This window comes from Corvus moneduloides, chromosome 3 (assembly GCF_009650955.1).
Source record: "Corvus moneduloides isolate bCorMon1 chromosome 3, bCorMon1.pri, whole genome shotgun sequence".
Classification (NCBI taxonomy): Eukaryota; Metazoa; Chordata; class Aves; order Passeriformes; family Corvidae; genus Corvus; species Corvus moneduloides.
Window position 1 is genome coordinate 63,415,053 of NC_045478.1, and position 24,730 is coordinate 63,439,782.

Below are 24,730 nucleotides of genomic sequence, written 5' to 3' on the forward strand. Positions count from 1 at the left end.
TTCTTATCTATGCATCCACTGAGGCCTGAATTGCATCCTTATTAAAAGTTCTTTAAACACCAGCATATTCACAATGCCAGGGGCAAGTATTTTATCCCACTTATTTCAGCACTGATTCAGAGTAATCAGGTAGAAAAAATACTGTGTTCAAGGAATCCATGCTCAAATCAAACTACTAAATATACCCCAGAAACTATATTCCTCAGTGGCAAAATGTCTCTGCTTTTCCTTTTATTTTTGCCTTTACTTTCACATTTTTAGTTCTATTTCTATATTCTCAGTGTATCCATTTCTAAGATCATAACATAATCACTGAGCTCAAAAAGATTTTTTGAAATTCCAGTATGTCTGCAGGTTCATCAGTGTGAAGACCATACAACATGCCAGAAACACATAAACAGAGGAGATGAAGTAAGAGGAGTCAATAAGAAATTGTTAACAATAAATATAATTATGTATGGTACTGAAACACCAAATGAGAAGAAATCTGGCCATAACCTACTGGGCAATGAATGGAGTTTTTTTCCACTTTAAGACCTTTCTAACAGCAGCTAGAGAAACTGATGAAAAAAATTTGTAAAAATAATAAAAAAATTTATTTTATAGACTGATACATGAACTGTTCTGAATATATTATTTATGATATTCTTTCTTTATGGCTGTTATGGTAATTCTGTACAAAATCCCAAGATCCATTCAAACTCCACAAGCACACAAAACTTCCTGTTACTAGCACTTAATCAGCCCTAAAATAGACATTATAAACCTACAGCTCAACTGGAGAAATCAGCAAGGAAGGAAAAGAACTGCAAGAGTATTCTGTGAGAAAATGCAAGCAGAGCTGAAAACGGCTCTGTCACCCTCTGATGCCCCCTCCCATGACCTTTATCAAGTGATTTCTCTACTTCTTTGCCCAGTTTACACATCCTGCCATGTTCAGTAAACACACAAAAGCCAAATATGTAAATGCAGAACTGAAAATAAAGGGCTACCGGGAAATAAGAAATTACCAGCTGGCACAAATCACCATTGCTTGACTGAAGTCACTTTGTGCTGATGGATGAGCCAACTGTATCTTTCTACTCTAGCAGTCAAGTGGCCCTGGGATCCCACAGCACTCTTTCTTATGTCTACTCATTTCATTGCTATCATATCTTTGTCTAACTCCTTAAAAAAAATAAGAAAAACAAACAATGAAAAACTGCCACAGCTGTTCTTGTAAAACACTATTTAAAAAAAAAATATCTGAATAAACATGCCTTAACAAAAGGACATTTGGGACTTTCACGTTGTCATCAATTACTTTGTCTGAGGGGGTAGGATGGAAACACGCACACCATAAGGATCAGCCCGCCATCAGTGTTGTGCTACATGGCTCATACACACTCATTAGGTAAGTGGCTGTCAGTGAATCTTAAAGATCAAAACAGAAGATGCAAGAAATCTGTTTATATAATAAACTGGAGATCAGACACACAGGACATTAGAAGAAAACTGGTTTCCATCTAGTATAGATGGATTTGAATTTGTTTATGTTACAGAAGAGTGAGTTACAGAGATCTGAGAAAAGTGTTACAGCACTTACCACAACTAGCAAACAGCTCTTCTCTTTAAAATATTTTTTAGAATGCTACTATCTTTCTCGCCCTCCTGTTTGCCCCCTCAGTTTTTACAAGAAAGGCTCTAACACAGCCAAGAGGGAAATATTTTGAGGTAGTGATTAGATATTTTTCCCTAAAGCAGTTAGCACAATTGATTCTTCATGTATCAGGATTGCCCAGCAGGAAGCTAAACTCTGAAAGCTTTCTGGTCAGAAGCAAGTCCCAGCCTTCGATCTTTGCGTTTCCCAGCCTCTCTGAGACAGCCCATATCATTTGAAGGAACGCAGTAAAAGGGACGTGCCAAACACCAGTTACTGTGATGAAGAATCAGAGACAAATCAAACGGCTGTGCCAGGGCATGCAGAGCCCGTGCGTCTCTACAGTTTTTATCTGGAGCTGGGACAAGGCTTGCAGAGTGTGGTACAGCTGATTCCCATCCTTTCTGGGCAGGGGTTCCTAATTTCATTCCTAGAGACTCTAGTTTTCAGATTCCGGAATCACAGAGATTACTTCCATCTTTAAAGGACATTTTTAGTGATGCCCAGGGCTCAAAGGGGGCTGGAAACTCACAGGGAAAAAGTTTGTCTGATTCGTGACATGGAAATACCATCTCTCAGGGTAAAAGAAATCTTTCTGAACACACTCATTCCTATTTCTGTCTCCCTGAGGAGGGTATCTGTAAGGGAGGCAATGTAAGTGGCCTATTCAGAAGCCCACAAGCAGCTTTTAAAATATTCACATTGAGAGAAAGACTGCAGATTAATTTACTGCAGATTTGGCATTAGAAGTGGAGGCACTCTGCAGGATTTGGGTGCACTGTGGAACAGCACTCTCATGTAATATGGCAGAAACACAAACACATATACTCTAAACAATGGACTCTATCGGCCCCAGCTGGGAGGCCACAAAACAAGAACATTTCTAGAGACAGACCTGGCTAGCAATTAGTTGTATGCCAAGAAGCAAGCTCCACCAAGACTGCCCAAGCCAATTTCTACCCAAGTCACCTGCATCAGGCCTCATTTTATCTGTCCAACCACCACCCGTTAGCAATGTCACTGTTTCTCCTGCGAGCTGTCCCTGCATTCTGTCCCTCACCCTAGCATGGCCCAAAAGCTCCCCAGCATTTCAGTGCTGACCTCCAGTTTCACCCATCATTTTTATCATGGAATCAAGACTACTGTTCTTAGGACCAACCTATTCACATGAGCTGTGTCTAAACTTTTATTTCTGTATCAGTCTTTTTAAAATAGTTTATTTCTATGCAATCCAACAACCTAGTCTTCATAAAATTCTACCAAGATAAAAAGTGCTTATGTGGGTTTTAGCTTATTCACATATCTTTATCTGCAGCTTGAGCAAAACGTGAGTGGATGAATCCTTACTGCTGCAAGTATATTTTCTCCCACAGTATGGTCCTTTTTTAAAAAAATTCATTCATTCATTTCTTAAAAAACCCCTCTTGATATCAACTTCAGGTCAAAATTGTTAATCCAGTGTCAACTCCATTATTGTCAATTACCTTACAAAACCTAGATTTTAACATGAGAAATAGAAATATTCATCATGTCATTTTATAACCCACCAAGTGATTATTCAGACTAAAGCACTGATTTCAAAATCACAGCAAGCAACTAAGACACAATTAAACTTTTATCCCTGCAGATTTTGAGAGGTATTTATTTCCTGCTAAAAAAACAAAAATAAAGGAAACAATAGTTTTCTGTAGTGGGAAATTTTAGTTTGATTTGATGAAAGAGCAGGAAGAAATATTTTCATGTAAGTACTAGACATGAGAGATAAAAATTAAGACAGCAAGCAAGTTTTGTTTTGGGATTTTTACAATCAATATTTTATTTTGCATAACACCTTGATGTTTCCCCATATTTTGCTTCATTTTCCCACTTACGTCTACATTAGAGTAAGAATAGAATTGATCTGCTTCTACATTAAAGAAAAGTTTTTCATCTGGGACCAACTTAGTGAAATACATCTAACACTTTTCCAGCACAGTGGCCATCTGCATAAATACCACATTATTATTTCTGAGCCACCTGTGACCCTTTCCATGCTGCAAACAACACCAGTTGGTGAAATGAGCATCTTGGATAATCATTTGAGACAATCATTTTGTCCATAATTATAAGTGGAATTTTCTTGTCAAGATCCTTTAGCCTAGATCACACAAAAAATGCAAGCAGAAGCCAGGTTCCAGGAAATGGCTTCAAGCAGTTATAAGCAGTATGTTACCAGCTGCACCAGCCAGGAGCTTCCAAAGCCAGCAACAGGTACTTCCATTCTGCCCTTCACTGCCCCAGCTCCACTGATAATCTGCCCTGGGTCACCTCCCAGGCAAAAATGCACAGGTTTGGTTTTGGTTTCTTTCTGCCAAAGTCTTCATACCTTACTGCAGCTTTTGAACACAGAACCCTTGCAAACAAGGTCTCTGCAAGTCCAAGCATCACTTGCAACAGTACAAACAGGACCTTTAAGTACAAACTAAAGATTACTATTCAACAGAAATTAACCGTACTCAAACACCGATTTTCCAGGCCTCAATCCTGATAAAGTGCTTTAAATTCATTTGTAACAATGCATGAAATCTCACAACTCAAATTTAGTGCTTGACCCTCAGCCCTGCAGGAATTCCAAGAAACGACACAAGACCAGTGTTCTGGCACACTGACACTTCATATTCTGCTTCTGCATGAGATAAAGAGCCAGGTCTGGACTTCAAAGTAGTATCATCCCGTGATCAAGCTTTTTTCACGTGACAGTCATACACACGCCTGGCTGCTGCAGTCCTGTTCCCCATGGGCAAGGAACTAACTCACAAGAAACTGAGCCACTGACCATCCTTGCACTTGCCAATTGCCCACAATGGTTTAACTCAGCCTGCTCCAATGCTCTTCAGACCTGTGTGTGTATATTCAATCTCACCTACTCATAAAATTATTGAGAAGACTCCTCTGGACCTGACTGTGGAGATGGACCATAATAAAAATAATTGGGTCCAGACAAGGCTATCACCTCCCAAGAGGGCAGGCTGAACACACAACAAAATGTAAGGCTTGGAGGAAACCTGACATTTCATTCCAGGGCCCAAGCTCCATTCTTTACAGCATTTCCATGCAGACACTGCCACAAGAGAAGCGAATCAAATCCAAACCAGCCTGTGTTTCTCCTCTTTCTTCCTAGGCCTTTATGTACTGTTGCATTTCATCCCTTCCCTCCTGCACTACCTAGCATGACCTATTGTTTTTTTCATCAAGTTATCTAATTAATTTGGGGCCAGATCAACAGATTACTCACAACACTAGCCTTAGCAAATCACCCATGAATAATCTGGATCAATCCCTTAGACTGTCAGCTCTTCTGAGCAAAGACTGTACTTTATTATTCACATGCAGAGTAGTCTGTACACCAAGTGTGTTATATACATAATTCATTTAAAAATAATAATAGTACACTAAGAATGAATAACATGCCAGCAGGAAAGTTCCCTGACTGCACAATGATCAGTAACTCAGAACTGCTCACACACAGCTGAGGCTTGGAAAACCAAATGGATGGTAAAGGCAAAGGTTTAAGGCAAAGAACTAAGAGTAAGAGCTGCAGTGGTACTCCCAAAAAATTGTCAGGAAAAATCTTCAGAACTCTCTGTGCCCCAAGTTCATGTTCTGAAGAAATAACAGTACCAAATGTGCAAGTATTCTCCTTCTCCTACTTGATATACTCAAGGGTAAACAAGGACTTGGAAATAGGAGGACAACATAGTGTATATTAAACATACGTAATATGTAATTGCATAATGGCATACTTTTCAATGTGAGACACCTTCTTGTGTTTATTGTTTATAGATGATATCTCAAAATCTACAACACAGTTAAAGGAAACAGACACTTCTGCACCCCAGTGTGTGGGGTGTGTGTAACATCATGTGAGCTATGCATTGACAGAAAATTTACATTTACAGAACACAGACAGTACACTAGAACAGAAAATGTTTTATGATAAAATATAAACCTATGACATTGACCTTCCAGCTTCACCATTTAATCCGGCCTTGACCCTCCAGCAACTAAATATTCATGACTAGCATGACCTCTGGGCTCTTCTCTCACACCCAGTTGTACCTAAGAGTCAGAGAATTAACCCTTTCACAAGCCAATGTTTTGGGGGAGTTGTCTTTTCCTCTTACTATTATGCCAGTGGGTCTTTTTTCACTTTGCCATCTACAATAGCCTGGCTATTCTTTTTTCATATTTAAAAACCTTTATGCAAATCAAGCTGGTAGCACAGCAACCTAAAGTTCTTGCATTAATGCAGAGTATTATTCACATATAAAAATTCCATTTAAATCCCATTAAGGTTATGACATAAATCCAAACAAACTAGAAAATGCACAGTTAAGGTGGAAAACTGACATATGTCTTCCAGTCTCTTAGCAGAAGAAAGCAGAATAAGAAACCTATTAGTGTGTCACCCAGTTGGAGCAAGGCAGAGAAGCACATATGTTACCTTCCTGCCTTTAAACTGTTCATTCCATTGCATCTGGCATTCCTTTGTTTTATTTTTCCTTAATGCCTGTGTCCCAGTGTGAGGGGTCCTAGAAGATTGTTTTTGTCTGTAAATACTTCTGGACAATATCCGTTCTGAGGGACAAGAGAGGCAGCCACTATAAAACAGCTGTAAACTGGGGGGAAAAGTCAGATTAGCATTTTATATTTTTCTGGAGGTGTTTCTGGTGGTTAGTAAAAGTCAATGACACATATGACAGTGTCCCAATTAGCAGCACTGCTGCTACAAGCTAGAGGCACCTACTTTTGTTCTCACATGTTTCTCCCTTTGAATTCCTGACACTTCATAGTAATGAACGACACTGCAAGGTCTTGGGAAAAGACCAGAATTATGCTTCTGCAATATTTAAAATGGTCTCAGCATGGCTGAGCTGAAGGAATGGGTGTAGGCAGCACTGTCTTTTGGATAATCCACTACAGCTTGTGAGGATGTGCAGTACGGTGGTGCTCCTGGGCAACTATAGCTTGTGCTGCACATACCTGCATAAGTAGATGGATCTCTCTGCCTATTATGCACAAAGTTTCATCCTGCAGCCATGCAATAAGAACAAGGGGAAAGGGAAGAGGTTAGTTGAGCTTTTAGCTGCATTAGTCAAGCTACAGATGCTACAGTTAGTTGTGAAATTTCAATCAGAATCAAGTCCAGAGTATGTGCCACTCCATATGTTTGTTACACAGGCAAGTATGGCATAGTGGGCTGGTATTGGAAAATGTGGGGTCTATTCTTTTTCTTTGGAGTTGAATGCAACTTGATTGCTGTTTTTCTTCTTTTTGGTAATGATAAGTGTACAGAAACAAGCTGGTTCAGGCAGTGAAGCTGTTGTCTTGACTAGAATCCCAAGTTTGATTTGAATTAGCCATTCATAAGATATACATATGCACACACACAGGCGCACACACAAAGCTTTGAAAGTGGTTCCATCTGTTTTTTGGTAAGGCTGGGTGATAATTAGGAAAAGTGGAAATATTTGATGTTCTGGGTTTGTGACCTGACATGTCTTTCTTCGTGTTGTCATTGAACACTTCAGTCCTAAACAGAATGGTATTAATTGGGGATACAGTAGAGCTGAGGATTAAGGTTTAGAGAGAGGGTGATTTTTTTTTTTTTAATTTAGAGTATATTTTACTTCATTCTCTCTTGAAGAAGATATTTTTCCCTTCCTCTGTTCTAAGCAAACATTCTACAAATCATACTCTGAATAAAACACATCACAGACTTCCATGGAAACAGCAGCCAGCACGAGGAAAGAGTGGAAAGTGTTCAAGGTGACAAGAATACCTTCTGCAGCGCCATCACAAGATACAAGATACAAGATGAACCCTAGCAAGTACAGAAGAAGCTGACATGACAGTACAAAACTAAACAAGATCACAATGTTTGGGAGAGAGAGGGAGGAAAGGAACATATGTGCCCAAAGCTATCCTTTCCTGCCAATTATTGAATCCTTGACAAATGACAAACATTCAGGGTCTATTTTGGATGAACCTTCAAGGAAGGTTGAGAGAACAGCTTAAATTGCCAATGTCCAATGTCTTCTTGGACACTTTGCATTTCAGATTAATAAATAACTGCAATTAGACAAATATCTGTGAAGGATGAGAGGTGCCTACAAGTACATATTGTGCTTGAATTCATAGGAGATGCTTTTAGCCTTTGTCCTTAGAGGCCTCTTTCAAACTGTGTTGAACTGCTGCAGAAGTCAGGTCTTCACTGGCTGGTGAAGAAAAATGGATTACAAGGCTGACCCTGAAAAACACAGAGATAAAATATATAAGCAGCTATCAACTTCGTGGACAGGTATATTTATGGGAAGCCTTTCCTAAAGAAGCAAGATTTTTTTTTTACTTATAGTAGTATTCTTACTCTTTCCAACATCCAAGTGCTCACTGACTCCTATTCCATCTTTTCTTCTCCCATTTCTAAATGTTTATGCATTCTCACCTAGAAACTCCTCCGGAGCTTCGACACTATATTTTCTTCCACCTAGGATTCCCAGAAGCTCTCTTCCTCAACTCCACCTTACTCACAGCTCAGCTGCTGCAGTCATCTGATCGGCTCTATGGCTCATGTCTTCCCATCACATATGTTCCTTCCTCAACAAATATAAGATTGTCTTCCACAATTCCCATTTCCACTGTTGCTCATTCTAGGTGAGCATTTGCTACTCAAACCAAATGGTTTTTGCTCCTTATGTTTCCAATCCTTCATTCTGCACCACTATTCTGCTCCTCACCTCTACCCAATATGCTTCTTTCTTGAAATCTCTTTTAAAGACAACATAGAGATGACAGCAATAGGGCAGTTTTGACCTTTCACCTGGAAGAGTCAGTGTGTTTTTCTGAAATTTTTAAGGGTATCAGTCTGCAGAGACAAGAGCCAGCATACTCCAGTTTTCAGTGCCAAGAATGTAGCTCAGACTCCAGAAATAAAAGGATTAAGGCAGTATGTCTTAATAGGTCTCTTTAGGTACAGATAGGCTGACTTCAAAGGTTTGCAGCTCACTCTGCTCCAACCTCGCTGACATCCATGCCATCTAATCAAACTCATCACCCAGTCAGATATGCTACTTGAACTCATCTTTATGCTGTCACCCAAATCTGAACCAATCCAAAGAAACCAGGTAGTTTAAACACCGGGGTTCAGAGGTTGAGACTTCTAGGATGACTCATTCTGATATAAATGGATGAAAAAGCTCTTACCTGAGGAGCTCAGCCAGGAGGTAAAGCAGAATAGTCTCTTCAGAAAGAGGATGGTGCTTGCATGGCTGAAGGTTTCAGTCCTACACATCTCCTCTGCATGTGTGAGTGACTCTATTGAGTCACTCATGCACATTATCATGCATTCAAGTGCAGGAGTAGTTTCTTTTAAGCAAGTAAAAGGCTAAGCGATTTGATCAAGGCCACAAATCAGCATGCCAGAGACAGGACTGTTCTAACATGCTAGTAAGCCAGTCAGATTGAAAGCTTAAACTCTGGAGACAGGAGTCACCTTTTATATATTTGAAGTGTACCCAGCATAACAGCATTCAGTCCTTGCTGATGTTTCTGAGTAGCAGCCTAATGTAGATAGTAAATGACACGTAGACCAATGGGCATGTGGCTTTATATAGTTTTTTTAAAAACCTCTTGGGATCATAAAAACATCACCGTTTCAACAAAATAGGGTGTGTCCTCTGCTAAATGTCTCAAGCTATTTTCCTGAATTAATAAAAAAAATACCCCCCTAAGACAGCTTTCCTATACCAAAATTTTCCTTTCAGGTTGTTTTGTTCCCTTTACAACTGTCAGTGACACCACAGCATTTGAAGCATAAGGAGGAAGTTATGTTGAGTAGCTACTGTGAGAGGAAATAAAGGTGGACAGAAAATGAATAAAATATCACAGATAGACTTAAAGGGTGTTTGAAATCTCTTCACCTGTATTAACCCCAGCACTTTGTTAATTATGAGGATTAACATGATTCCTGTACATTACAATAAGTTATTTCAGCTGCTGGAGAAAGATGGTGTGCCCGCTCAGACATTAAAGTCCAGTCTACAGATTGCTTGCTCACGGAGTCATGAAATAAATGCAGGTGTCCTAACTGGCACAGTGAAAACACCAGTCTATCAGGAGGGAACAGGCACGAGGCAATAGCTCATATCCAAGAATGAATCTAAAACCAAACATATATACTCTCGATAAGTTGTAAGAGGAGCTTTATTTCTGTCACATCTGATCATCTTCAAAAATTGCATTAGTTGACCTTATTAGTTTCTGGATCAGGTGTTGCCATCTTCTCTACCACTTGCTTAACAGATATAATCATTTTGTGGAAAACTTGTATGGGGTTCAATTCCTCCCAGACTACCTTCTACTTTGTTTATGTCAGTGAAGGACTGATCGATGATAAAAGGGGTCACATAAGTACGTGTACAATTCCTGACAAAAAAATAAAAAAGCTTCAGAAATAGGTGGGCAAACCTTGTTCAGAGTCATCCTTTTGCCAGCTGTCCAAACACCACTTCACTTCTGAAGGGCTAGGGCTCTATCTAGTTTGCCATAATTTAGCCCCTAAAACATCAGAAAAAGTCTCAGTAAATGAAATTCAGCACACATTCTCCTGTTCTGATACTCTTTTAAGCAACACTGCCTCAGGATACATTAGTTTCATTATCTCTGTGTCTATAATAAGATCCTAGTGCATGACAGCCAAAGATTGCCATTTATCCTTCCACAATGACATGTTTCATTTTGGTTAGTGGAAAGGGTATGTTATGTGAGCCACAGCCCTGTAATTTCTACTCAGCATCGTATCATGGACATGACATTTGGCCCTGAATGCTTCCCATGAGAGGAGGGCTGTTGTACTGATTCAGAATAAATATTGCTGGCTCCTTCAACAAAAACAAAGTTTCACTTTTAGCTGAACTGTTCAGCACAGAAAATTTCTTGGGGGAAGAAAAGTATAAAGAACTATTTTGGAGAAAACTACACTTTTTGTTTTCACTTTTGAGGTGCATGTTTCACAGAGGACGAAGATCTTCTTAGCTCTAAGACATACATTTTGCAATAGGAACAAGTAATTAAGTGCCAGCTTATTTCTGTGCACCAGTTATGGCTTGGTTGAAACATTAATCCCTATGATGAAGACTGAAGAACTGAGACTCAGTTTCTCCATCCTTGGTTTCCTCAACATTTATGAAGAGTACTAAATGAAAAAGAGCAAGAATCAGAGAGCCTACTCTAGATGTCTGTGTTAAATATTACGGTATCTACAAATAGATACTTAGCCTCAGCATTAACTAATCCTAAAGTAGCATCTCCACGCAGTCAGAGAAGAGGTTCAGGCATCTTCAAAGAGGAACTCAAAAGCCTAGTGCTCAGTGGGTAAAGTGATGGAGTTGAATAAAATGGTCAGTGAAAAATAGTGAGAGGAGGAGTCTCTGCTGTTTGGCTGAGGATATTTGATGTATGATTTAAGGCTGCTTTAATGATGTACTTCCTGCTAGAGTTTACCCAGACCTGAAAACTCCTCTAAGCACTCAGCAGTGGTGACATTTAGGGATCATGAGCTAGAAGTGGGAAATTTTCTGAGTAACTGCACTTTCTGATGACTCTTTACAGTCACCTGTACCTTCTGTGTTAAAAAAAAAAAAGGGCGGGGGGGGAGGGAAACAGCAGAAGAGCATACTTTTAAGATTAAGCTGGTTCTTTCTATAATGGAAATATGTATAACATGTTTTTTCCTGAGATTTTGGAGGACTTCATTCGATGATGCAGCAGACCCTTTTCTATTTACTGTGGGCTTGTGCTTTGTGAGGCACACTTAGCTTAATATTAAGGACATGTCACTGGGAAAAATTTTAGTACTTTAAAGTCTGTCCACCTCCTTAGTCTAGAGCACCACACACCATATGTGAGCTATCTAGCCCAGCTTCACTGTTGAAGGGTTTGTGTCGGCTGTCTGTGGAGGGGCAGCTGCAGAAGAGACAGCTAGAACACAGCAAGCTCCATAGAAACAGCAGAGCTGTCACTGGAGCCATCCAATGTACAGGACCACCAGGGACTTTGAATAGGTACTCCAGTAGGTAGTCTGTGCTGAAATCCTTTCTGAAAGTAATGTCTGTGAGTTACCATGTCTATGCAAGAGGCAGGGCAGCCTCTCTGGAGTGGCATCACCAACCCCATTAACAGCACTGTCCCACCCAGTGGTGCCTCATCTTGCAAGTGGTTTCTCTGGAGATACCGTGATAATGATCTTCCACTCTTCTTTCCACATATCCCCTTAGTTTGTCTAGAGCGGGATCAAAATGCAAACCCAGCGGTGTGCCACTGAGGAACAATGTTTTGATTTGTATCAAAGATGTAGAAGAAAATTATTTAGAGGAACATCCCATGCACATTGCTCTCCAACATACTGTTAAATACTCTGTGGAAGACAGGGTAACTTGCATATTTTCTGCCAGTCTCCCGAGGTTGATAGAGCTTATAAAAAAATAACAGAATCATCAATTCATAGAACAGTTAAGGTTGGAAAACACCTGTAAGATCATTAAGTCCAAGCATTAATCTAGCACACCATGTTCACCAGTAAACCATATCCCCAAGTCTCATGTCCACACATTTTTTGAACACTTCCAGGGATGGTGATTCCACCATTTCCTTGGACAGCTTGTTAAGCTGACCAGAAAACAAAGCAACCCTTGTGAGTTTATTTCAAAAATTTGAGTACCTTCATGCAAAACATATTGTGATGCCGTAGCTGATGCGAGATACAATGAATAAACTGTTAACATCACTGGTGAGGGAGAGGGAAGTATTTTTCTGATTAGACACCACCATAAGTGTAGTCACTTTAGCTGAAACTTCTATTTGTTTATGAAAATAATAAATATGAGGTCCCAAACCAGCTTACCCTACAGAAGACATCTAAAACCAATAGAAAGGATCTCTCTCTAAAAATGCCTTTTTCTCTCCATAGAGTATAAAGAAATTCTACTTTAATCTGTAATCCCTAAATTGTGACTGTAATCCCTAAATTATTACTATATAAATGTCTAAAGCTGTGTGGAGAGAAGCTCACCCTGTGTTTTAGCTCAGGTCAGCTAACCAGAATTGAAAGAAGTTGTTTGACTACCTCCCATGACTTCATACAATTCTGTTGTTTTTCCACCTGCAGTTTGAGTGTCTGCAGAAATTTCCATTAGTCATGTCAAAAAAGAGCCTCTCTACAGCCCTTGATGGTTACATCTTTGCTTAGCAGTTCATCATGAAGTAATGCAAAGTATCATACTTTATTTGCTTGACCATCAATGAAATTGTGAAGGGACACAGCTGTGCTGGTACTTTATTATTATATTACCCCTCAGGAGCAGGAGAAGCAGGACTACCTTATACACAGTCCCTTCTGTCTACTTTGGGTGAGGCACACAGTCTTTTCACAGTCTTTTCACAGTCAGACTGTTTCTTCTTAAAGATTTACACTCCCTATCAGCTTGTTAACATACTGCTGCAAAGCATTAGGTAAGAATCTATATAATAAGTGCTTTGTTTCAGAGACCTTGATTAAAATCTGTAAGATCATATTGATTACGTTCCTAGTAAAAACTGACAGCATGGTTGAATTATATACAACATGTTGTGTCAGGTTGCCTGTGCAATGGAAAGAACAGAAAAAAATCTGGAAAACTTGCATTTTTCCTATGTGTTTTCTTAAATTTTGATCTATACTCTTTAGATGTATTTCATCTAATCAGAACATTATACTTCACAATCCTGAAATAAACATTAATGGCTGATCTAAGCTTTGTCTCTTAGAAACGCAGGATGATGAAGTGCACAAGCAGAGATGTAACAGTCTCCAGGCAGCTATTCTGCCCCCAGGAGAACAGCAGCAGCATGGGTGCCTTGGAGAACTGATACCCCCAAGCTCAGCTCTGCTATGGCCCCCACGAGGCCACTTGCTGTGACCTGAGCTCTGGCCACATGCAGGCATAGGGGTTGGGTTATCCAGCTCCCCTCCCCAGAATCACAGCTATCCCTGCTCATATCCTTTTCTTTTATTAGCTCTGTATTCCCCCTAATTTGAGACTGTTTCATGGCTACATGAAGCTCCATCTCCTCTCCCCACCTTCCAGCAACTGACTGCTTTCCAGCTCTAGGCTTCCTCTTAGTCACCCTCAGTCCTGTGACACTTTCTGTCTGTGCTTCCTCTCCTTTTTGATGTATTTGTCCAGCCAGCAGAAATCATTATATCTTTACTCATCCAGCAATAACTAATTCTGCTAGTCCTGGACAAGGAGATTTTTCCCATCTTGCTCTCCTCTCTGCATATAGTAAATATTTGCATAATGTATTAAGTATGTGGGGAAACCTCAAAAGATTTGGTTCAATGCCTTTTGGATAAGCACCTGAAAAGCTTGGCTGTTTGTGCAAACCTAATCCAAACAATCTGATTCTTGAGTTAATGGTCTGGAAATCTTGTGAGAGCAGGTTGTTTCACAGTACAAGATTTCTTGTAAATTTTGGTTCTCCTGTTGGAATGGTAGGACAGTGAAAATAACCTCTTGTATTGTTTTGACACTTCTTTTCAAGGATTCAGGACAAAGAGAGAAGAAAGTTACCCAGATTTTTCTAAGCCTTACAAAAGTATCAGTCCACTTAATCTGATGTTTCAGGTGAGAACTCAGAATGGGAGATTACAACATCCAAGCCAATTCAGCTGTTCTTTTATAGCAGTGTTCACCCACTTTATTGATATGCATCAGGTATTGGTAAAATAATACACTACATACTCTGACTGACTGGCTAATAGGAATCTGTCAAACTATGAATGCTATAACAGTCACATAATAATAACACAGCACTACAGAAGGTAATAAATTACATACTTGCCACCATCCTTCACGTATTCTATACGGATCATGGAGTTATGGTTATTGGTTGCAGTGTGTATTACCAGGTCCCAGGGTCACCAGAACAGAGTTAAATGATGTAAGGGAGTAAGTAAAATGATGATCTATGTTCAAAACCAGCACTAGCCTTGGTACCTATTTACCTCATGCAGTATGTTTATATACCAAGTATGAATAATCAGGTTCCCTGAAAAGGAAGAGAAAATTGGCAATGCCAGGGGCAGAATAGCACTTTCCATTTATCATTAATTTTGGATTGAAAACCTTATTTATTTCTGTAGGTGCTGCAGGTTGAGGGGGATTGCTTAGAGTTGGCAAAGTTTCTCACACAGATCTGTAAGACTCTCTACCCTATACATTATTTACTTTCTTCACCAAAGTTCATCTGTGAACATCATGTGGAAAGAAAGCATTCCAGCAGGTCTGTGTGCCACTCTCAGATAACAGCTGAGCCTCAGACCAAAGGCCACAATAATCCTAGCTTTTTGTTACTGATACTGCTTCTACTTGAGCAAGAGGAGTTATTTCTTTCAATTTAGACAATGCAGTATTTGTGCTTTAGTTTGAAGTATCATCCACTTACATTTTATTCATGAGTCCTTTCAACTTCATTCCATCTCCACACTTCAGTATATTGCATACCCACAGATTTGGTAGACCTCAAAGACAATGCTGATATATCATAACTTGTACTCCAGGGAAGCACGAGGATGGAATACATAGTGGCTCAGCACAATCAGAGACTGCTTCCAGATTCACAGGGAAGATGGTTCTGAATAGGGAAAAACAAACATAGTTACACAAAATTGTATTGTTAAAAATTGCCAATTACATAAATCAATGATATTTTACACTGTACATGGATTTATAGACTATTTAGGATTGACTGATACAGCTATTAACTGCATACTGTCAGCAAGTTATGCATCTCTTGGTGTCAGCAAAAAAAAAAAAGGTGAGGGTGTTACTTTTACATCTGAGATGAAATTGTGTTGTATTTTCAAAGCAGATGTCATCTTAGGAAAAATTATGCTTAGGCAGGAGTTTTCATGTAAATAATTTTCTGATGGGCAATCTATCGTTGTTTGGATTTTTCCTCAAGTATTTATATAAACCCAAAGGTTTTTAAGAGCAGCTATAATGCTGGGGGAAAAAACAGGAAAGTGGGAAACAGTTTAGAGCCCAAATGACCGAACTTAAAGGATCCCTAACTCCAGACCTCATTTGGTCTTTTACCTGTTTAGGTAACACCTAAAATAAGTAATCTTCTTTGTCCCATCGTTCCCCATCACCTGCTCAACATATGCATTATGTCCAATTACACCTCTGGAAAGCATCAGCACGGCTTGGGGAGAATAACCCGACAAACTGGGCAGTAACATCCATTCTCTTTCTAGGCATTCAGTTTGTCACATATTTATTGCAGAGTGTGCTTTTAATGCTTTCTGTGTCTGCCCTGCTGCATGTAAGGCCAGACAAATCTCTGTACCAAATGCCAACCCAACTCTTTTTTGTGTGCCCCCGCACCCCCCAAAAACAATGAGGTGCTCAGGTGTAATTGTACAGAATTTGAACAATAATCCTGGCTTTCTCCTGAAAATGAACACTAGTGCATGAAAGGTAATATACCCCTATTTTGCTGAGTGCAGGGCTCTGAAAGGTCACACTGGGAGAGAGACTGTGAATTGTTTGGAAAATAGCCAATTTGATTACAATGAGCAATTCCGAGCTTACAGTTTGCTTGTGTCTATCCTGCCTAAAGTGGCATCATTTGTAATAAAAACTGTATTGCAGAAGTGCTGTGGAAGAAATCACAAGCCCAATTTCTATTCTGTTGAAGAATCAGAAAGGGGACTCTAATATCAAAACCAAGATACAACCTGTTCAACATTGCCTACAATAGGGACATTCAAAGCAACTTCAGAAGCATTATATTGATATTAATACATACCTGCTAAACAGTCACAATTAACAGCAGTTTGGGGATAAAATGAACACTAAAAGCTACTGTCAAGTTTTGAAGGAACATTTTAATTTTTACAAATACAAAATTCAAAACAGACAGAATCCAAGTCATTTCTTTATTCTCATTGTCGAGGTGTAGCACCTGTCACTCTCCTGGAAATTGCCATGTGCTTTCCTGTTAACCCAGTGGCTAATGAGACCAGTTTGAATTCACACATAACAACGATTCACTTGTCTGATTCACAAGTCCTCTTCATCTCATGGCATGAAATGGCAGGATTCAAAAATTTAGTACAATGCTACTTGATTTGCCTGTAATTCCTGATGTGAAGCATCATTGTTAGGGCCAGTTTAGATAAATGAGTTTTACCAGACTGTTTGTTCTGGACATATTTCAAGATTATGCTTTATTTGCCTAGGGTTTGCAGTCAACTGGTAACTCTAACACACATCCACCGGGGTGCACATGCTCAGGGGGTCTGACACCTTGTCCTGGGGTGGCTGTATCATACTGTATTCCCTATTGTCTACTTATTGCCCAGACATGAATCCTGTGGCAGTCTGTGCCTTTAAGCTGGGTCCGAGACAAAACGGGGGGAAGCTGAGCGAATTCTTCAGCGTGGTTTGTTTTCAAGGACTCACACACTCCCCTGCCTTCTCACCGCTGCAGAGCCGAGGGAGCACCTTCCTGCTTTTTCCCCAGCTCTCAGCTCCTCTTCTCAGGAGAGACAGATGAAGAGTTAAAATTCTTTGCTTTTTAGCTAGCCTGCTAGCTGAGGCAAGGAAGTTTTCCTGGGACTGTGGCTTTTTCTTGTTCTCCTGGAACTGTTCTGCTCCAGTCCAGAACACTATCACCTGGAGGCCCCACACCGTGTCCCGGAGGGGCCCACACCACACCCCAGATCTGGAGGGAGCAGAGCCTCACCTACAGAAAGGACTCTGAATCTACCCAGGTCTTCTCCACAGCGAGAGGTTTTATTATTTAACATTATTCATTCTCTTGTGCCTGCATGCACCCTGCTTGTTAAATAAACTGCTTTTTTTTTTTCACTTTCCTCCAAGAAATTTTTTCCGAACCTGTGGGGGAGGGGCTGCTGAAACCTGCCTTCTATTAGAGGATATGTTCATTTCAGACGTTTCCTCCTAATTTGTCTCAAACTGAGACACACCTTTAGAAATACAGCAGCCCTACTTACAGGTTCTTGCAGGTGAGTTGCTTACAGATTGAAGCTCCCTCCCAATTCCTTGCATATTTATAAGTATCTGATTAATGAATAACCATGGATAGTTGCAGGACTGCAATTGAAACTGCAGAGGACTTGCAAATGATCTGAGTCATTTTAGAGGAGGCCACATCGACCTGTTTTACGTCCCCTTGTTTCATTTAGTCATATTGGAAAGCTACAGTGCAATCAGAGTTAATCCTTCCAATGGCCTGGTGTGATAGTTGCACAATTCACTAGTAAACTATTACCATGTGATTCCTTGCTGGAAATCAACTGTTCATAGGTAAATAATGGGGTTGGATGTTCCATCTTAATATCAAGGGGGAAAAAACAAAACAGAATAAACAAAAAGTGCCCCTCCCCAAATTATCTATTATGTCTAGAAGTTTCTTTAGGTTTCTACTCCCTGAGGAGCTTTCTTCAAGTTTTTGACATGGTGGTCAGCCAGGAGAAGTCCATTCAACTTCTACCAGAAATAGCCAAAATATCTTCTCAGAGCTTGGATAAGTGTGAAGGACTAACTGGAGACCAAAAAAACCCCTGCTGTTACAGTCTGTTCTTTCAGAAAAAATATTCTCAGTACCTGATTTACATAGGTAGTCTCATCCAAGCCCAGAGCTTGATGAAGATCACTCATCATTCCAATTTTCTGGTATCCAAGCATCTTTTCTTAAATTTGTTTTCTTCTGCTGTGGCTGTTTTTGACACTTTTCATGAAAGATTCTCCTATCCTAATTTCCAATGACATTAAGACAATAAAGAGTAATGTGAAGAATTTTCACCCGATGTTAAGGATTAATGGCCTAGTCTTCAATTTTTAGTTCATTAAGAACTCCTTCCAAAATAATCCATTTTCTGATGTTTGGGAGGCTTTGGTCTAGTAAAAGGCAAGGGATTTTAAAAACACCTTTTATGTGAGCCATTTAAAAACTGTCATAAATAGACGAAAAGAAAAAGTAATATACAAAATAATCACAAATGGAAAACAGACTGGGCCACAGATTTTCAGACTCTTTCAGCCACCATGGAGAGTTGTAATGCATATTTCCAGCATTTGTGGGGTTTTTTTAACTTTTTACTATTGAAAACTGTAAGTTAAACATCATGCCATAGTTCTTTACAAAGGAGCCTGTGGGGGAAAAAAAATCAACAAATTATAAATCTCTAGCCAGGTTACCAAACTTCTCTCTGTAACAAAGAAATGCAGAGAAATTTGCCTATTTGTAAACTTTCTGAGACAAATATCAAGACATTGTTATAAGGAAGGGCTAGGCACCAAAGAATTTACATATCCATAAAGATTTGATAATGAAATTATTTTTCCAGCCTCAAAAAATAAAATCTCATAGAATCAGAGGATGGTTTAAGAGGCAAAGGATCTTTTTCTGCTAAACAAAGCAGCCAAAAATTCAGTTGTGTTTAATGGAAATGTTTCATTTGACCTAGTTTATCATTACTACACAAAATAAAAAGTTGTTTCTGACTGAAAAAATCAATGTTTATAATTTTGTTCATAGTAAAGTAGATATTTCTTATTGCACTTGTGATTTATTAGCAAATAATTCACTTAAATGAAACCGCTCATTTTCTGAAATTCTTACAGCAAATCAGCATTTTCCCTTGAAAGAGATAATGTAGAATTCCCATCCAACCACACTGAAGAATGTTCTTCTATCTTCAGGCATGGCTTAAAAAGCATTGACTTTTCACCTGTCTAAGACAGTATTGAAGCTTATGGTTCTCTTTCTTGACTCTCTTTCAGATAGTTAGAATCAGACAAATGCATCAGGAGAGCATTATTTCCCACAAATCACCTTTTTGAAATATTACATGAAGCAATGGGGAATCTCCTAATCTCAGGAGTGACATCCTCTGTGTGTATGAACTGAAGCTGTACTTGTGTAGACATAAGCAAGAACTCCACATTCCACCATCACCTAACTAAAACCATTACCCCTGCTGAATTGTTCCCACGTAAGTGTTGAGTGCTATCACAGTTCATCTGTTCTCTGAGTCATTCTCAGTATATAGTATTTCTAATGTTGAAAACTATCTATTTTCTATCTAAAGTAAAAGAAAGGAGGGCAGAACTAAAAAAAACCAGCTTATTTTTCTCCTTCTTTTTTTGTAAGTAACCTTGAATCAGAAATTTGCAGTTTGCATCTGTATATCTCATCAAGAATATATGTCATTTCTCTAAATAATCATCATATATCTCAATAGTAGGGTCAGTTACCCACCCCTACCCCCTCAGAGTAGCTGATCTATCAAGTTAAATCACAGGCTTTTTGATATAAGTGTCAATGTAGATCTGACAATAAAAAAATAACTCACAGTGGGGCAGAAAAAGAGTAAACAAGGCAGAAAAAAAAATTAACTCCTTGAGCTCTCAAGTTACTAAAATCCAGAGAGGCTGGTGCACAATTCATGCTGTAATACAGAGTATCTTTTAGTTCAACTATTTTGAATGCATACACAGTTTTTAATGAACTTATCTTTCCTTTCATTTCCAGACCTCTTGAACTACACGTTGTCTTTCTTTTCTTGCTCTTCTCTGAGAACTTTACTGCTTCAGCATCCATATAACCCCTTCCTCTCTGATGGACACCATTCCCTGCCACAGTCTTATTTTTCACCAAATTAAAAAAGCTCAAAATACAGTGTTCCCAGAGGCATTTAAAAACCCCAGCATCTGCTAAAACAGAGAAAGCTTGTAGAATAGATAAGACTGAAATTTGACTTGATCAGAAGATTTTCTAGCAGAAGTTTTTTCTACAAATTCCACATTAAAATGCTTAATGGGAACAGATGTCCAAGTTCCAAGACGCACGAAATGTTCAGTCAAGCAAGATAATAGGAGACCAAAGTCTCCTTCTCAGAAGAGCCACCAGCCCAATACTAGAGGATTCATGTGTGTACAAGATAAGGCAGCTCCAGCCCTGCTCCAGTGATAAGGATCTGTCCAGAATGAAAGAGCTCCTGCAGGAAGCTGAAACCCAGTATGAGATGCAATGGGACACAGCCAACACCATGACTTGTTGGGTGCTTCCCTGGCACTTCTCCAGCCCTGAGTGGGCAGGAGAAGTAGCACAGCATGATTGGCTCCCACTGGTCCCTCTCCCCTTGTTTCCCCTCCCTGGGCTTCACACACCCTCACCTGTATGCCTATGGCTACATATGCTCACCAGTTCCATCCTCCAAACCTCACCTGGGCATAACCTCAGAGAAGTAGGTGACACAGGCCTAAAGAGGGCTGGGAGTACACTCATAATCCACCAGTGTGGACAACAACAACCAACACAGCACCACCCTAACTCTGACTTGGCTTCTCCTAACAGCCAGTGGGTCTGAGACCCTTTGTCTGATGCATGCATCCTGCTCTTTATATTCTGCATGGTGGTTCACCCCAAAGAGGAAGGGTACATCTTTCTCAAGTCCTTTGTGTAAGAGCATCTCAAAGACCAGATGCTCTTTCCAAAGACGGTGTCTACGTGTAGCATCCAGATTTTCGTTACAAAAGATTTTGACTTCACCCCAATACAGAAGTGGGGGAGAAGTACATACTCTCTAAAACTTTGAAGATACATTTTCTTGGTCATATTTAATAATGTGTTCCTGCATAAATACTGTGGTGCATTTAAGCTCCAGTCTGGCTTCCTTCAAAGTCAGCACCTTACTCCCGACAGCAGCTACACAAGATCACTGCACTGCAAAGCTGTGCCAAGCATCAGTCTTACTTCAGTAAGCAGCACATAAAATGCTACTGGCTTGGCAATAGAGAGAGATAAAAACACTCATTCAGTCTCTCAGTTACAGGATATCTCCATACTCAGGAAGATGACAAAAGACGAGCACATATAAAAGGTACTTGAATAGAACAAAAGTAAGATTATTATTTACTTCAGCCTAAAAGACCTAGTCTATGAAAACCACTTTTTCCTCTTAAAAAAGCATTGAGTTTGCAGCTGTCACAGTGAAAGCTTTATACCATGAGCTCTAGTGCTGCTCTGCAGGAAGGGCTTGCTTTATCCACCAGCTTGTAAGTGAAGTGGGATGTGATGGACAGTGCAGCCACAAAGAGCATTGTAATGGGGGAACTTGGAAAGAAAAGGACCCTGAGAATAAGTACAGTGAAGGGGCCCATGTTAGGCCTCCTTGACATATTCCTTTGGTTTAATAATAAGTGTTTTACTGTTCTCAGCAGTGCTTATGTTCCAAGTATTAACGATCTCCCTACAAAAAACACAGAAGTTATGCAGTACACACAGACTTAGGAGAGGAAATGTATTAGCTTTAGATGCCAGGCCTTCAATGGATGGTGGATTTTCCATTTCCACCCCAGATTTCAGTAGTCTGCAAGGATGGCTCTGGAGAACACCTTCCAGTCTTGCTGTCCTGCTCGTTTTCCCTGCAGACTCCTCCATTTCAGGAAGATCCTCTTTGGGAAGCATTCACAGCATGCTTGTTTCCAATTTATTAATTAGAACTAAGTAACTGGGCCAAAACGTAATATGCATATGAGCAAACACAATTAGAATAAAGTGTGGAAGTAGCAAATTCATCTAATGATCAAGTTGATTAAATTACTTCAGATAAACCAACAATTCCTTATAAGCACTGTGCGATGGCTTAGGAAGGCTACAGTCTCGTTTAGCTCTCAGCCTGGAAAATAACAGGGCTTTTATCAACTCTCACTGCCAAGTGACAAATTTAAGTTCCAGCCAAATAGCTGGTACAGGGAGTGTCAATCGCTCCCGGGCTGAAACTAGTGTTGAGACTGCAGCTCTGCTGCCAGCTCCAAGAGTTTGTGCAGATTATTGATTATCTAACACCAGCCAACCCTTTCTCTCACTGCCCTGTCCCCCTCAAAACTTCCAGCAATGGATTACAGTGGATTACATCGGAGATATTTCAATATTTCAACATGACACAGCTTCTTAAATCTAATATTCAGAAGATAAATTCAATGAAATAGTGTGATCTATCATGATTCAGCTGTAGCTAGTTGTAGCAAAAATCATTCTTTACTCACTGTGCTCTGGGAGTTCTTGCTCCACATGTATGCTAGCCAACAGCTTTCATTTTAAAAATGCAAGAATATTGAAGTAGAAGTGATCCTTAACTTACAAAGATTGGAAAATAAACAGGTGGAAAAGCAGACAAAATCTGAGAGAAAAATTAAGCCAGAAAAAAAAATGCAACTTTTTTTACTTAAAAGATGCATTTTGGGAGCTCACTTTTTTCCTGCAGAAATACCTGCCTCATGACAGAAATGGCCATGGGACCTTTGTTTTGTTTTTGGGGTCTTTGGCTATTAACCTGTTTTTAGATTAGTAACACTTCATTGCTATCAAAATCCTTCCCCTACTGAAACTGGGGTTTCAGCTGCTGTGCAAGGTGCAATTTCTGGAAGAGTAAACCACACAGAAGAGTGGACATGGCTATGCAGTAGAGAGCAGAATCCAGTGCTATCCTCCACATACTCTCGAGAACTGTGCTTTAGTTCCACTAAACTCTTCAATCGCTAAAAGATGAGTTTATATGAAAGAATTAATGATATCCCATTTAACATGAACCTAGGAATCCAGAAGACAGTTACAGAATCTTGGCAAATCACACTAGATTAATGTATTGAATTGGTGCCTAAAATGTTCAGATCAATGTCTTGGGTTTTTGGTCGACAGCTTTTTCCCCTTCAAACTGACAGAGGTCACAGTACATGCAGTTCATCATTTCAAGGCATAAGAATTAGGCTTTGACTAATTGGAAGATTTGCCTGTTATTTAAATGAAACTTGTTTGCAGTTTCATCATCCGTGTGGAATCCAGAAAGGCATCAGACTATCCCATCAATTTAGTTAGCAAAGAATAAGTGAATAAATAGGCTGACAATTTTCTCCCCTGGGACTTACACTGTCACTACATTGTTTCTCCATTATTAATTACCTATGTAAAAATAATTCACTGTACGGCAGTATATACTGTATGCTGTAAATGACTGGATCAGGTGTCTTTCTGCTTGTCTTTCTCTGTGCATTCAGTTCTCTTGGTGTCAGCAAGTGATGCTTGACAGTGCATGCACTGAGGGAAGAAAAGGAAAATCAAGTAGCAGACATCAAAGGGTTACAGCCTACATTTTTTTGGATGGGTACAGTAATCGGGCTAGTTCTTTTCTATTTTGTATGAAAGACTCATTTACAGCTGCTGCTCTGCTTCAGAGGTTTGGATTTAGACTGTTTTGCAAGCAGTTTGTGTGCAAGGCTGAGATGTAATATGTAAGCAGATGTCACTGACAGGTCAAGGAGTCCTTCAAATACTGGAAGCCCACAGATCCCCTATTGAAAAGGGACAGAAGAGAAGCCAAACACGTTTCTTTGAGTCAGACTTTTTTCACAAATATTTTACAAGTGCTTGCTTTGCATAAAAAATCTTGACACAATTTAGTGGAGTAAAAACTTACAAATTCGTTTATTTTCAATGAGCCAATACTCTGCAGATTTATTTCACTTAAATAGTAGGAGAGAGAGGGAAGGAAAAGAGCAGATGGAGGAATTCAGGACTTTCCTGTTATTAAACTTCAGATTTTCATCCACCCTTCTCCTGAGTGCCAGAGGAACAGGTAAATTCATCTGCATCCATTGCTCAATTAGGTCTATCCCAAATAAATTATTTTCTTATGTATTGCCTGGGTAATTTGTTTAGAGTCATTCAAATAATGCCACATTTCAGACTTTGTCATGTGCTTTTTATCTCCTCTGCTGCAGTACTATTAATCCTTTCAAACTTGCAAAACCTAAGTCAAAGCAGAAATTCAGTCTTCTCAGTCCTACATCCCAAAGGGCTCTCATAATTTCAGTACCAGTCCTGTGTATTTTCAAAGCCACTTCACTGACTCTTCCAGGCAACAATTCCTTCACAGCCGAAATTTTCGAAAGGGTTCAGACATCCAGTCTCTCCGAAAAT

At 39.6% G+C, this 24,730-nt stretch overlaps 1 long non-coding RNA gene across 1 annotated transcript in view; it reads right to left on the minus strand.

Moving 5' to 3' along the window:
• Positions 1-3,555: 3,555 nt before the first annotated feature.
• The window catches only part of LOC116440778, a 37,599-nt gene continuing 16,424 nt past the window's right edge, over positions 3,556-24,730 (minus strand). The window contains exons 3-4 of the long non-coding RNA XR_004238757.1: positions 15,161-15,349; positions 3,556-7,928 (exon numbers count right to left, since the gene is read on the minus strand). This is a non-coding gene — a long non-coding RNA (uncharacterized LOC116440778). The remainder of the gene's footprint in view (positions 7,929-15,160; positions 15,350-24,730) is intronic.